Source organism: Elaeis guineensis, chromosome 10, assembly GCF_000442705.2.
Source record: "Elaeis guineensis isolate ETL-2024a chromosome 10, EG11, whole genome shotgun sequence".
Lineage (NCBI taxonomy): Eukaryota > Viridiplantae > Streptophyta > Magnoliopsida > Arecales > Arecaceae > Elaeis > Elaeis guineensis.
Window position 1 is genome coordinate 79760397 of NC_026002.2, and position 13455 is coordinate 79773851.

Sequence of the window (13455 nt, forward strand, 5' to 3'; positions counted from 1 at the left end):
TCTCAAAATTTATTAAAAAAAATTAGTTATCGGCTTACCCAAATTAAATTTTGAAAAGGATAGAATTTGTGATGCATGCCAAATGGATAAACAAACACGAGTCTCATTCAAATCTAAAAATATTATTTTAACTTCTAGGCTATTAGAACTATTACACATGAATTTATTTGGACCCACTAAAACTACTAGTCTAGGTGGAAAATGATATGGTTTTGTAATTATTGATAATTTCTCTCATTTTACATAGGTCTTCTTTTTGACACATAAGGATAAAATTTTTTATGCTTTCTCAAAATCTTATCAAAAAGTCACAAATGAAAAAAGTTTTTCAATTCAAAATATTCGAAGTGATCATGAAATTGAATTTGAAAATCAAGATTTTGAAAAGTTTTGTGATGAAAAAGGTATTGACCATAATTTTTCAGTACCTAGGACATCCCAATAAAATGGGATAGTAGAAAGAAAAAATAGAATCCTTGAAGAAATGACCCGTACCATACTATGTGAAAGCAACCTTCCAAGATATTTTTGGACGGAAGCAATTAACACGGCATCTTACATATTAAACTGGGCTTTAATTGGACTAATTTTAAAGAAAACCCCTTATGAGCTTTGAAAAGAAAGAAAACTAAACATTACATATTTTCATATTTTTGGTAGTTAATATTTTATTTTGAACAATGGTAAAGAAAGACTAGAAAAATTTGATGCTAAATCCGATGAAGTAATTTTTCTTGGTTACTCTTCTTCTAGCAAAGCTTTTAGAGTTTTCAACAAAATAACTTTAATAGTAGAGGAGTCAATACATATTGTTTTTGATAAAACTAACGATCTTCCTTCAAGGAAGAATGAAGGTATTGATGATGTAGATCCTCTTATAAAAGGGATGAAGAAGATCACTCTAAAAGACTCAACCATTCAAGATGATGAAGAACATGAAGACAAACAAGATAAGGAAGGTGAAGAACAACAAGAACAACTTCTAGGTACAAATGATCTACCCAAAAAATAAAGGTATGATCACAATCACCCCAAAGAACTAATCATTGGTGATCCTACACATGGTGTAAGAATTCGCTCTTCACTTAGAGATGCATTCAATCATTTTGCTTTTGTCTCTCATCTTGAACCTAAAACTATGGATAAAACTGAAAAAGATTATAATTGGATAAATGTAATGCAAGAAGAACTTAATCAATTTGAAAGAAATAATGTATGGACTTTAGTTTCAAGACCTAAAAATTATTCAATAATTGGCACAAAATGGATATATAGAAATAAATTGGATGAACATAAAAATGTGATAAGAAATAAAGTGAGATTAGTTGCAAAAGGTTATAATCAAGAAGAATGAATTGATTTTGATGAGACCTTTGCACCTGTTGTTAGATTAGAAGCAATTAGACTTCTACTTGTATATCTTGCTTTATGAATTTTAAGTTATTCTAAATAGATGTCAAAAGTACTTTTCTAAATAAATATATTGCTGAAGAAGTTTATATAGAACAACCTTCAGATTTTGAAAATCATGCTTTTTCTAATCATATTTTTAAATTAAACAAAGCATTATATGGTTTGAAACAAGCACCAGGGCTTGGTATGAAAGGCTAAGCAAATTTTTGCTTAATAATAATTTTTCAAGAAGAAATATAGACACAACCCTTTTCATTAAAAGAGATCAAAATAATATATTAGTTATACAAATATATGTTGATGACATTATTTTTGGATCTACTAATGAAATTCTTTGTCAAGATTTTACTAAACTCATGCAGGGAGAGTTCGAGATGAGCATGATGGGAGAACTTACATTCTTCTTCGGACTCCAAATCAAACTAACAAAGAAAGAAATCTCCATCACCCAAAGTAAGTACACAAGAGAACTACTTAAAAGATTTGAAATGGAGAACTCCAAAGTAATTGATACACCTATGAGCCCATCATGTAAGCTTGAGAAGGATGAAGGAGGTAAAAATATAGACTTAAAATTTTATAGAGACATGATTGGTTCTCTATTATATTTAACTGCTAGTAGACCAGATATTATGTTCAGTGTTTGTCTTTGTGCTCGCTTTCAATCAAATCCAAAAGAATCATACTTAAATACAGTTAAAAGAATCCTTAGATATTTAAATGGTACACAAACTCTATGACTATGGTATTCTAAGGACTCATCAATTGACTTGATAGGATATTCAGATGTCGATTTTGCTGGATGTAGATTAGATAAAAAAAGTACTAATAGAATTTATCAATTTCTTGGAGTTAGCTTAATCTCTTGATTTAGCAAGAAGCAAAACTCGATAGCACTGTCTACGGCCGAGACCGAATACATTGCAGCCAGAAGTTGTTGTACTCAAATCTTGTAGATTAAGCAACAACTTGAAGACTTTGGCATCAAACTCAATGAAACTCCCATAAGATGTGATAACACTAGTACTATCAATCTAACTAAAAATCCAATTCAGCACTCTAGATCAAAACATATTGAAATTAGACATCATTTCATAAGAGAACATGTTCAAAACAATAATATAATTTTTGACTATATTTGTACTGAGAAATAATTGGCTGACATTTTTACCAAGGTCTTAAGTGAAGATAGATTTTGTAAAATTAGAAGAGAACTAGGAATCTTTGATCCATCGGCTTAAGTATCTCTCTGATTCCAAATTCTTAATACCAAAAAAACTTCATTGAACCAAATCTATTGAGCTCAATTTTCATTTTTCTTAAGAGCTCAAAAGCTCAAAACTATCATTCACATGATCAATACTTGGGTAAAAATTCTTCTCTCAGAGTTTCAAATTTTTTCAAAATTATCCCATCATTCTTTTGAATTTTTCTGTGCCGTGAGTCGACCCCCAGGGTCGACCCTAGGGTAATCTTGCAATTTTGTCAAAAATCCTTCGGACGCTCTCTTCTTATTGAAAATTTTTTTCTTGAGCCGACTCAGTCCTTCGTCTTCTTCCTCCCATCGAACTAAAAGCTCTCCATCTCTTCTCTCTCAAACCAAAGATTTCTCTCAAATATCTCCTCCCATCGATTTTCACTCTTCAAATCGCCTGTTTAGGAATCAAGTTCCTCTCTTCTTCCTTCTTCATTTGGGGCGGTTCGAGCTTGCCCTAGACTCTACCCATCTTCTCCAAATCGGCACATCACCTCTTCAAAATCTTTGCCTTTCCACTAGAATCTTTTCCTCTCTCCCTCACATTTAGTCTTCAAAGCTCCATGCAAGTCCTTCTTGTGCAAATGGCTCCCAAAATGAAGCTTCCACAGAGGAGAAAATCTGTTCGCGGGTTGGAAGAAAGTATGCGCAGAAAGAGATTAGCAGCCGAGCCCTCTCCTGCTCCAATCCCTGCTCCAGATCCTACTTCAGTTTTCACTCAATTCTCTATCAGCCCAAGCAAGGTACCTCTCTCTGACCGAAAAGTAGAACTCGAAAAAAATATTGATTTCAAGTTTTTTTAAAAAAAAGGATTCACTATTGGATCGAAGATTAAGTATCAAGGATAGAAATTTTACTACTCTTTAAAAGAAAATACTTATGTCGATCTAGTCAGAAAATTTTATTTAAATTTGAGCTATAGCAATAGAATAGTGAAATCTACAGTAAAAGGTATTGATATTATTCTTGATCCAATATATTTGGGACAGATACTGCATTTGCCTTGTGAAGGCTATACCAAAATGGAGCTCTCTATTAAAGAAAAAAGAATTAATATTATCTTCGAGAGAACTTATATTGGAAGTCTAAATAAATTAAAAATAAAAATTCTTTCTGTTGAGATGAGGCTGTTACATCACTTGGTAACCAAACTGTTTGTCCCTCGGAGTGGTAGACACGACCTTCTATCTGGTAGAAATATTTGCATTATGTACCATGTGATCATCCAAACCCCCCTGAACCTTCCAACATTGATGTTTGAGGCCATGAGAGAGACCCTGAACAGGTCCAAAGCTCACTTGCCTTTTGGTATGGTACTCATCTTAGTTTTTAAGAGGTTCGGGGTCAGTTTTGAGGAGGAGGCAGTTGCTAGACTATCCCATTCCGACACCATCAACCGTCATACACTGCATCGCATGAATTTCTCTAAGACTGATGGCGGTTGGATAAAGAGTGTTGAGGAGAGAGTGGAGGATAGAGCAGAGGAGGAGGGACCATCTTCACCTCTTCATGATCACAGAGCATCCCTAGATATTCAGTTCATATCTGATCACGAGGCTGATCCTTCAGAGTCTGTGAGGAGGTATGTTTCAGTTCCACAGTCAGAGAGCAGGGCACATCCTTCAGAGTTCAGACTAGCAGATGATCAGATTGAGATGATGTCCCAGCGTGTTGCCTCCATTCTATCTCGGTAGTTTGCTACTTCAGTCTTTGCACAGAGATCGACATCCCAGGATGACTCAGACCAGACTCTGATCCCTCACATTTTTTCTATTTTTCAGATGTAAAGTTTCGTTAGTTAGGTACTCAACAAATGAGTCGATCCAACTTGGTTTATGACCGACTTGGATTTGATGAACTTCTTCTTCGGCATCGATACTCGAATTATCCAGATGCTCAATAAAAATTTATCCAACTCACTGCATCCGAAAGTTGCGTGTCGAGACAAAGAATCGGCTTGGGCATTTTTCAAGCGAGGGATATGGAAGATCTCAAAGTAGTCAAAATTTATTTGAAGAGATTAGAGTTTTTGAAGGTACTTGAGTAGGATAAGATCTCGGGCCTCATATTCTCCTCGAGATTTTTTAGCTACCAGTTGAGAGTTGGTGAATACTTTCAGTCGTTTCACACTGAGTTCTTTGGCTATTTTTAGTCCCTCTATCAAAGCTTAATATTCAGCTTAGTTATTAGAGGCTTTAAAAGCAAATCGAAGGACATATTCGGTTACCATCCCATCGATGTTAGTTAAGATGAGGCCTGCTCTATAACTTTGAGCATTTGAAGCCCCATCCACATGCAGAATCTATGTCAGCTCTGAAGTTTCCTCTTTAGATTGTTTTTCGATTTCATTATCGACAGTCGATGTGCATTCAATAACAAAGTCGGCGAGTATCTGAGCCTTCATTGAGGATCGAGAGACGCAAGAAAGATCAAACTCACTGAGTTCAATCATTTACTTTATCATTCTCTCCAAAGCATATGGCTGCTGGAGCAAAGTTCTCAAGGAGAGATCGATCAAGACCTTCACCGAATGGATCTGAAAGTAAGGGCATAATCGTCGTATAGTCATGACAATTGTAAAGATGACTTTTTTGATCCAGGAGTATCTCGTTTCTGCTCCATGCAAGATCCGACTTATGCAGGATATAGATTTTTGTACCTTGTCTTCTTGGACTAACATCGAGTTTACGGCTTCAGAAGATGTAGCTAGATACATAAGCAGCTCCTCACCTGTATTTGGCTTTGTTAAGAGAGGAGGAGAACTCAGATACAGCTTCAAGTCTTCGAAAGTTTTTTGGCATTCTTCTATCTAGGTGAAGTCTTTCATCTGTCTGAGGGTTTTGAAGAATGGGAGGCATCGTTCTACTGATTTGGAGATAAATTGACTAAGAGACGTAACACGTCCAGCCAATTTTTAAATATCTCACCTAGAAGTTGGGTGCTTTATGTCAAGAATTGTCTTAATTTTTTTGGGGTTGGCCTCGATGCCCCAACTTGTCACCATAAATTCGAGAACTTCTTTGAAGTCATTTTGAAGGTACACTTGATCGGATTTAACTTCATTTGATGTTTTCTCAAGATGTCGAAAGTTTTCACTAGATCGTCGATATAGAGAAAAGCTTCATCGCTCTTTATGAGCATGTCATCAATGTATACCTCTATGTTACGATCGATTTAATTTTTGAAAATTTTGTTGACTAGCTGTTGATATATAGCTTCAGTATTTTTGAATCCGAAAGGCATGAGTTTGAAGCAGTATAAGCCCTTCTCAGTAATGAATGCTGTCTTCTCTTCATCCTCGAGCGCCATCCATATTTGATTATACTTGAAGAAGATATTCATGAAACTTAGTAGCTGATGATCTAAAGTAGCATCGACTGATTGATCGATTCTGGACAGTGAAAAATTATCCTTTGGACAAGCTTTGTTCAAGTCGGTATAGTCGATGTATATTCTCCATTTGCCATTAGCCTTCTTGACCATCATGATGTTCGCAAGCCAATAGAGGTAAGTTGTTTCTCAGATGAAGTCGACAGTCAACAACTTGCCGACTTCTTCATCGATGGTCTTTTATCGCTTAGGGGAAAAACTTCTTTTCTTCTGTCTCACCGATTTACACTTGACGTTGACATTCAATTGATGGACAATTATATCAGAATGAATGTCTGGCATGTCGAAGGCTGATCAGACAAAAATATCAGCATTATTTCTTAGAAAGGTCATGAGTTTTTTTCAAAGGTCATCGCTCAATGAGGATCCAACTTGGATGATTTTAGTCGGATCTTCATCGTTAAAGGGTATTGAGATGAGTTATTCAGCAGGTTCTCCTTAGCTTTCCTCTGATCCACCCCATCGATGGGTAGAGCTTCGATAGGCCTCTTTTCTTTAATCACAGTCAAATAGTATTGTCGGGCCAATTGTTGATCCTTTCTCATTTCACCAGTTTCATTCCTCGTCAGAAAGTATACGAGCAAATGGTATGTCGAAACTATGACTTGAAGTACATTTAATTTAGATCGTCCCAATATGACATTATAGGCTGAAGGGACTCAGACTACGAGAAAGTTAAGTTGCATGGTTGATTGCCGAGGTTGTTGTCCGGTAGTAACAAGAAGTTCTATTTTTTTTTCTACTTTAATCGAGTTGCTTGTAAATCCGATTAAAGGCATGTTGATTGATTTTAATCGATTAGTAGAAAGTTGCATTCAAAAGAAAGCATCATAGAATAATATGTCAGTGGAGCTTTCATTATCAATAAGGCATCATTTTACATCATAATTAGCTACTGTCATAAAAATGACAATAACATCATTATGAGGAGTTTGAACTCCTCACAAATCTTCTTTAGAAAAAACTACGGCATCATCTCCCCATTGACATTTTGAGGAGATTCCCGAGTCTCCTGCCCCTCGTAGTATCGGTCCTTCAGAAATCATATTGATCACGTCCGTTATCGGTTGAGCATGAGTTTCTTCCTCGGGACATGACTGAGGTTGAGGATCAGTAGGCAATTATATAGGTCAGTTTTGTAGGTACTTTTTGAGATATCCCCACCTAATCAAAGTTTCTATCTTGTCTTTTAGTTGAATGTACTGTTCGATATCATGATCGTGGTCTCGATAGAATTGATAGTACTATTTTCTATTTCGAGATGTCGATAGTGCTTTTATCGACTGGGGTCATCATAGGTAACTCTTCCCTTCTATCTCTATAAGGATCTGCACATGAGGAGCAGTGAGAGGGATAAGAGGGGTGTAAGAGTCATATCTGTTGCTGAAGTTCTTTGACTTCGGATTTGATCGGTGAGATAGAGCCTCCCCCTCAACATGGGTTTTGCTGGGTCCCATTGACACCTTTCTTCATTTTTTTCTGATCTTTGCCTTCGGACTGACGTCGATCAGTCGTACCTTTCTCAATGCAAATATACTTTTGTGCACGCTCAAAAAGATTGGCATAAGATCGAGGAAGAGTCTTGTCTTAGAAATAAGTAAATCTAGAACTTCGCAATCCCCTTTTCATGATCGAGATGGTCGTAGATTCATTGAGGTCCTAGACATCCAAGGTGGCAGTGTTAAAACATGCCACATAATGATTCTTCATTTTGTTACTTGATGGAGAAAAGACTATCAGAAGTTCGTAGCATCATTCTGCTGGTGCTGAAGTGGGCCATGAAAAGTTATTCGAACGACTCGAAAGATCGAATACTTTCCGATTGAAGCCCAGAATATCAGATTCGAGTAGTCTTTCGGAGAGTAACCGAGAAGACAACACAAAGAAGGATATCAGACGCCCCCTAGAGTAGCATGAGAGTCTTATAGTTCTCAAGGTGGTCAAGTGGGTCGATAGAGCTATTATATGGCTCGATCTGCGGTATTTTGAATCGAATGAAAATTAGCTCATCCAAAATTTATCGGAAGAATGGTGGACGAGTGTTGATACCGAGAACGTCGGTAGAATCCCAACTATTTATTTGGAGTTGATCGAGCCATTGTTCAAGCTCTCTCAGCTTATAATCGTACTCATCTAACTATCTTTGAGATTCATCGAGGCATTGAGAATATCCTGGGATAGAGCCTTCCCTATAAGAACTTGATGGAGATCATGGTCTCTTCCCCTTCTGTGAAATTCATTAAGGGGATGGAGATCAACGATCCCTTGAATTGGCACATGGGAGCATGTCGGGTGTCAGGGTGAGGCAAGTGCTGGACAGGTCGATGACTGATTCGATGGGAGTGTTGAGTCGACTGGTGGGATGGAGAGTGGGGCCGTCGATTGTGTTTGGACGGCACAGCCTGCGGCAGCAGTTCGTCCGGCCACTACTGCTGCTGCTGCTGCTATTTCACAGTCTGTTGCAGACTATGGATAGCCTTCGTCAGAGTTTTCACTTGCTGTACTAGGACAGTAAATTGCTGTTGGTCCGTTATGATCATCAGACATGAAGCACTGGACTCTACGATAGTCGACGGAAGTGCGTCACACCGAAATGAATGTCGAGCGAAATTGATGGAACTATTTTACTCTCTCCTCTTGATCATGGTGGTTCTGATAGAAGAGTATATACTCTTTCTTTTCCCTTTTACTGGCATATCAAACTGTTGCCGCTGATCTCCGACAAGTTGGTCGGCTGCAAGCTGAGATGTTACACCTGAGTACTTGATGATAGAGAACCTGCAAGATGAAGGCCACTTGTCGAAAATCATCTGATAGGAGACCCTCCAATACCTAAGTTAGTTGGAAAGAGGGAACAGTTGAAACAACCAAAGAGCAAGAGCCATAAACTTGCAATTAAAAAACTTACCCAGTCTCTCTACTTACCATTTTATATAGGATGAAGAGTGTTGTTACTGTTTAACTCTCGCTCCTAGAATACGGGACATGAGGATCATGATATTTAGTGGACGATTATCTTATTAACCGTCATTAAAGCTGAGTAATAGACCATTTGTGGGCGACTATTACGTCCCATGATCGTGGATAGTTAATACCTGCACCGAATAATTGCCACTCAATCCTTAGATTTCTGGGATCAAGATAGTCGGTAAAAACATCGAAGAAGTTGTCAGTCAAATATTGACGACATGTCGAACTTAATCGGTCAAATCTCAATTTAGTCTTATTCTGTCAGTCTAAGTCGGCTCAATTTGTCAGGTTGTATACTTAGTCAGTAAGGAGATGAGGATAAATATTAGTCAGGTAAGTGACGAAGATCTACCCCAACAATTAAAAAAATTTGAAGCATGAATTGAGAAGATTAGCATATATGCAAGTATGTCTCTTATTAAATAATTTACTTATATTGATAAAATATTATTTTTTTATTAAAATCTTGTGCATATATCTTTAGATTTTAATTATAAGTCAAGATTAATATTTCAAATAATATATTATCATGTTACGATGGATATCTGACAAAATTTTCATCGGTTATCGTAGTGGTTATATTGAAATCTTATAATGATGTAGTAATAAAAATAATTGAAAATAATAAAAAAATATATATATTTTTTTTTATAAGTAAAAAAATTTCTTTACACTGCATAATTAATAAATTTTAAAATTTTTTTTAGAAAATTTAAATTCAAAAATATTTTTTTAAGAAAAAATATAAACCAAAACAATAATCATTATTTACGTTGCAATGATCTATTATAATAAAATAATGATAAATAATAGAAAAAAATATTATTATTATATCTTTGACATCATTTATCTCAACGACATGATAGAAACACGGCAGAAATTATCATAGTGGTCGTTAATGCTACGATTTTACGGCACCATCATTTAAAGTAATGGTCAAGGTCATCACTTTGAATGACGAGGAAAAGGAAAAGGAATCATACTAACCATGAATTTCATGTTCCACATGCACCATGGCTTTCCACATCAAAATTAAAGTTTCAAGATTGTGATTGATGACAATTAAATCGGTGGTATTTTAATCACAAAGTAGGCATCCATGAGCAATCATTATTTATCCTACACGATCGTTAGGCGAAACATTCTGCACCACAAGTCGTCATTAGAGTCATTCTTTTTTTTTTTTTTTTTGGTAAAAATTATTAGACTTGTTGATTAAGGCATCCAGGACACGTACTTTGCCCACTTTCATTGGACATCCGATTCTATGGTCCAATAGAATTAGAAACCAATAAAAGCAAAAAGCTTTTTATCGGTCAAAATCTTAAGATTTTATTTACTTTAGGATGCAAGTGCTGCATGAATCGCAAGAAGTATCTCGCTATCATTTTCGGTTATATGGGAGAGAGAGAAAAAAAAAAAAGTTGATATTGAATTTCACTATATAACTTAATAATTAGTTTGCAATTTTACAGCATGCTCAAAGGTTTAATATAATAATATTGTAATTTTTGAGTCTACAATTTATCTTAGAATAAGAGAAAGAAGTTAGTAAAATTATGTTGTAGTTATACCAATATTTTGTTTGACTCTACTTTTGAATAATAAAAGATATTTTTCGTGAAATACCTTTTGAATGATTTGTCATTTAAAAAAAAAATATATATCTGTCATGAAAAGTCTGACCGTCATACCCATTTGTTTCTTTTTTTTTTTTTGGATAAGAATAACCATTTCAATCACATACCTCCTCCATGTTATTTGGTGGGTCTATGATTTATTCTTGATCTTATGCTTGAACGAAATACACTCTTTAAGTTCATGTCTCGTTCTTTTAGACTCGATATCAAATTAACTAAAAAAACGGCCGTACGTGCAACCAATGCGAGAGAAAATTGAAAACAAGGAGGCCCTAAAATCCCTAAAGATTTAAAGTGATAAAGCAAAGGGAAGGATCAAAGCCAAGGATGGTGGTGTGTGGATGCTTAAGAGTCACTCAAAGCTCAACATTATCGAAGCGGGGAACCATCAACCACACATATCCTCCTCCCTCCCTTTCCACTTCAAGACCCCCTCCTTTGTCGTACTTGACCCCATCCTAAACCCGAGACTGTAGTCCATCCATTTGGCGAGCCCGTCTCAAAGCGTGCTCTTTTGATATTTTCACTTCATGTTGTTTGTTTACCATACTCACCCCTCAAATTGCCACAGACTACGGTGGCACTGCAGACCAGTGTGATCAGCACTCAGGAGAAAGATGTCGAGCAGCCCGCCGTTACTAGTCTCAGCAGCGGTCAAAAAACATGGGAGTGGAAATAAAAATGGCTTTTACAATGTCCCATGTGTTGGTTGGAGACTAAAAAAATTTCATTAGACTAAAAAAAATCCTGCACATAGAAAGAAACTCTCATCACTTGTGGCACCTCTCCAAGGGGTCCATCACTTTGACTTGGTCGGGTCGGAGTCATACTTTGAGTTCGCTCGTTGCCGGTCTGTCTCTTATTCTTTTCTCACCTGAATCACAAATCAGAGGTGTGAATTTATAACAAGAAAAAGATGAACGGCAGGAATACAGAGCATGATTAGGTGTTATGGCTACCAGCCCGTACTCGTGTAGCCTCCACGCCGGACTCAGTTCCATGTGATCCCTCATTAAGATTAGGCCAGTCCTAATATAACTACACTGAGATCCAAAGCATTCAATTAATGACGCTTTTGGGGACGCGAGAGGGTCGGATGGCCACGTGGCTGTGTGATGATACGATGAGAAGAAAAAATAAATCCATTGCGTCGTCCCATTTGTCGTTATCTAGTTGGTCACTGCAATAATTGATGGGCAAACGGCCGTCCATCCACCGCTTCCTACCGAAAATTGGGCGCCTAACTGGAAGCATTTAAATTTGAAGAGGCCGGAGCCAATCTGGGCACCAAAGCCGCGGACAGAAGCCAGTCCCGGTAGGTGGATCTTGGAACCGCTCCATTGCTTGCCACAGGGCCCCAATCTATCCAGGGTACAGAACACATCCTACCGTTCAAATTGGAACTGCAGTGGAGGGACGGTGGTCCACGGCTGAAAGTGACCGTTGTGACCCCCTCTCTCTCTCTCTCACACACAGCGGGAAATTCAAAAAAAAAAAAGGGCTCTCCGTAGGCTAGAATCTCTCTCAGCGGGAAATTCAAAAAAAAGGGCTCTCAGTGAGTTTGAAGCCTGGAACCAAAACAATGTTTTTTGTCTAGCTGTTATTTTAAATCTTTTCCTCGTTCTCAAATTCGTACGATTTTTTTAATTTATAAAAAGGAATGAAAATGAAAAATAGGAGTCGTACTCGTATCTCAAAGGCCAAAGGCGATCGCTCTGCAGGCTGGGCGGCAGACAAAACTCTTTTGCCTGTAGCCTCTCAAAGGAATTGTTTTATTTTTTCTACCAAAAAAAGAATTATTTTGTTTCAATTAATTCGTTAAGTACGTAAATAATATTTTTTACGATATATATATATTTGTGTATGAGTACATGTACGCACTTCTTTCTTTTTTTAGGCTTCCCGCCTTTTATTTATCCCACTTCGTCCCGGGCTGTCCTTTTCAGCAGGTAACCACGTCACGTCCCCAGCACCTCCTACACCTTCCACACCTTTTTTTATATTTTCAATTTATTTTATCTTATTTATTATCATAAATTATTTTCTTAATATTTGGGCACTGGATGATTTAACCAGATATTTTATGAGACGGAGTGGCGTCAGGGAAAGGGGGATGCGGCCTTCGCCGTCTGTTGTGAGACAGGAAAGCGACGACCGTTAAAACAGACGGAGGAAAGCGGATCCAATAGTTTATTTTTTTTAATATTCGTTATCATAAATTATTTCCTTAATATTTGGGCACTGGATGATTTAACCAGATATTTTATGAGACGGAGTGGCGTCAGGGAAAGGGGGATGTGGCCTTCGCCGTCTGTTGTGAGACAGCTGCCGTCACGTGGCAGACGGAAAGCGACGGCCGTTAAAACAGACGGAGGAAGGCGGATCCAGTAGTTTTTTTTTTTGATTTAGCAGAAAAGAATAAAAGTCCCACCCGTGGTGGGAGAACGGCGATGGCGACGGGCTGACGGTTATCTTGAGGGAATCTCCGCAGCCGCCACGTCACCACAGCTATAGATTCAGATTCCGATAACTGCGGTGGGTGCCGTCACCTACCCCACACCGGCAACCAAGCTTTCCCTCGCTCGGAAGAGCGGTCTCCCGTTGCTTTCACAGCTGTCAACCAAACATAGGAATAAGAAAGAAAGAGATAAAGCCGGTGAATTCACCGGTAGGTGATAGGGACGATATCCCATGGAGCGATGGTTGGAACGGCAAGGGGCCTCTGGGAATCCAAGGGTCCTGGTGGTTAATGTGGTAAACTTGGCCTCGGCCATCCTACTTCTTTAA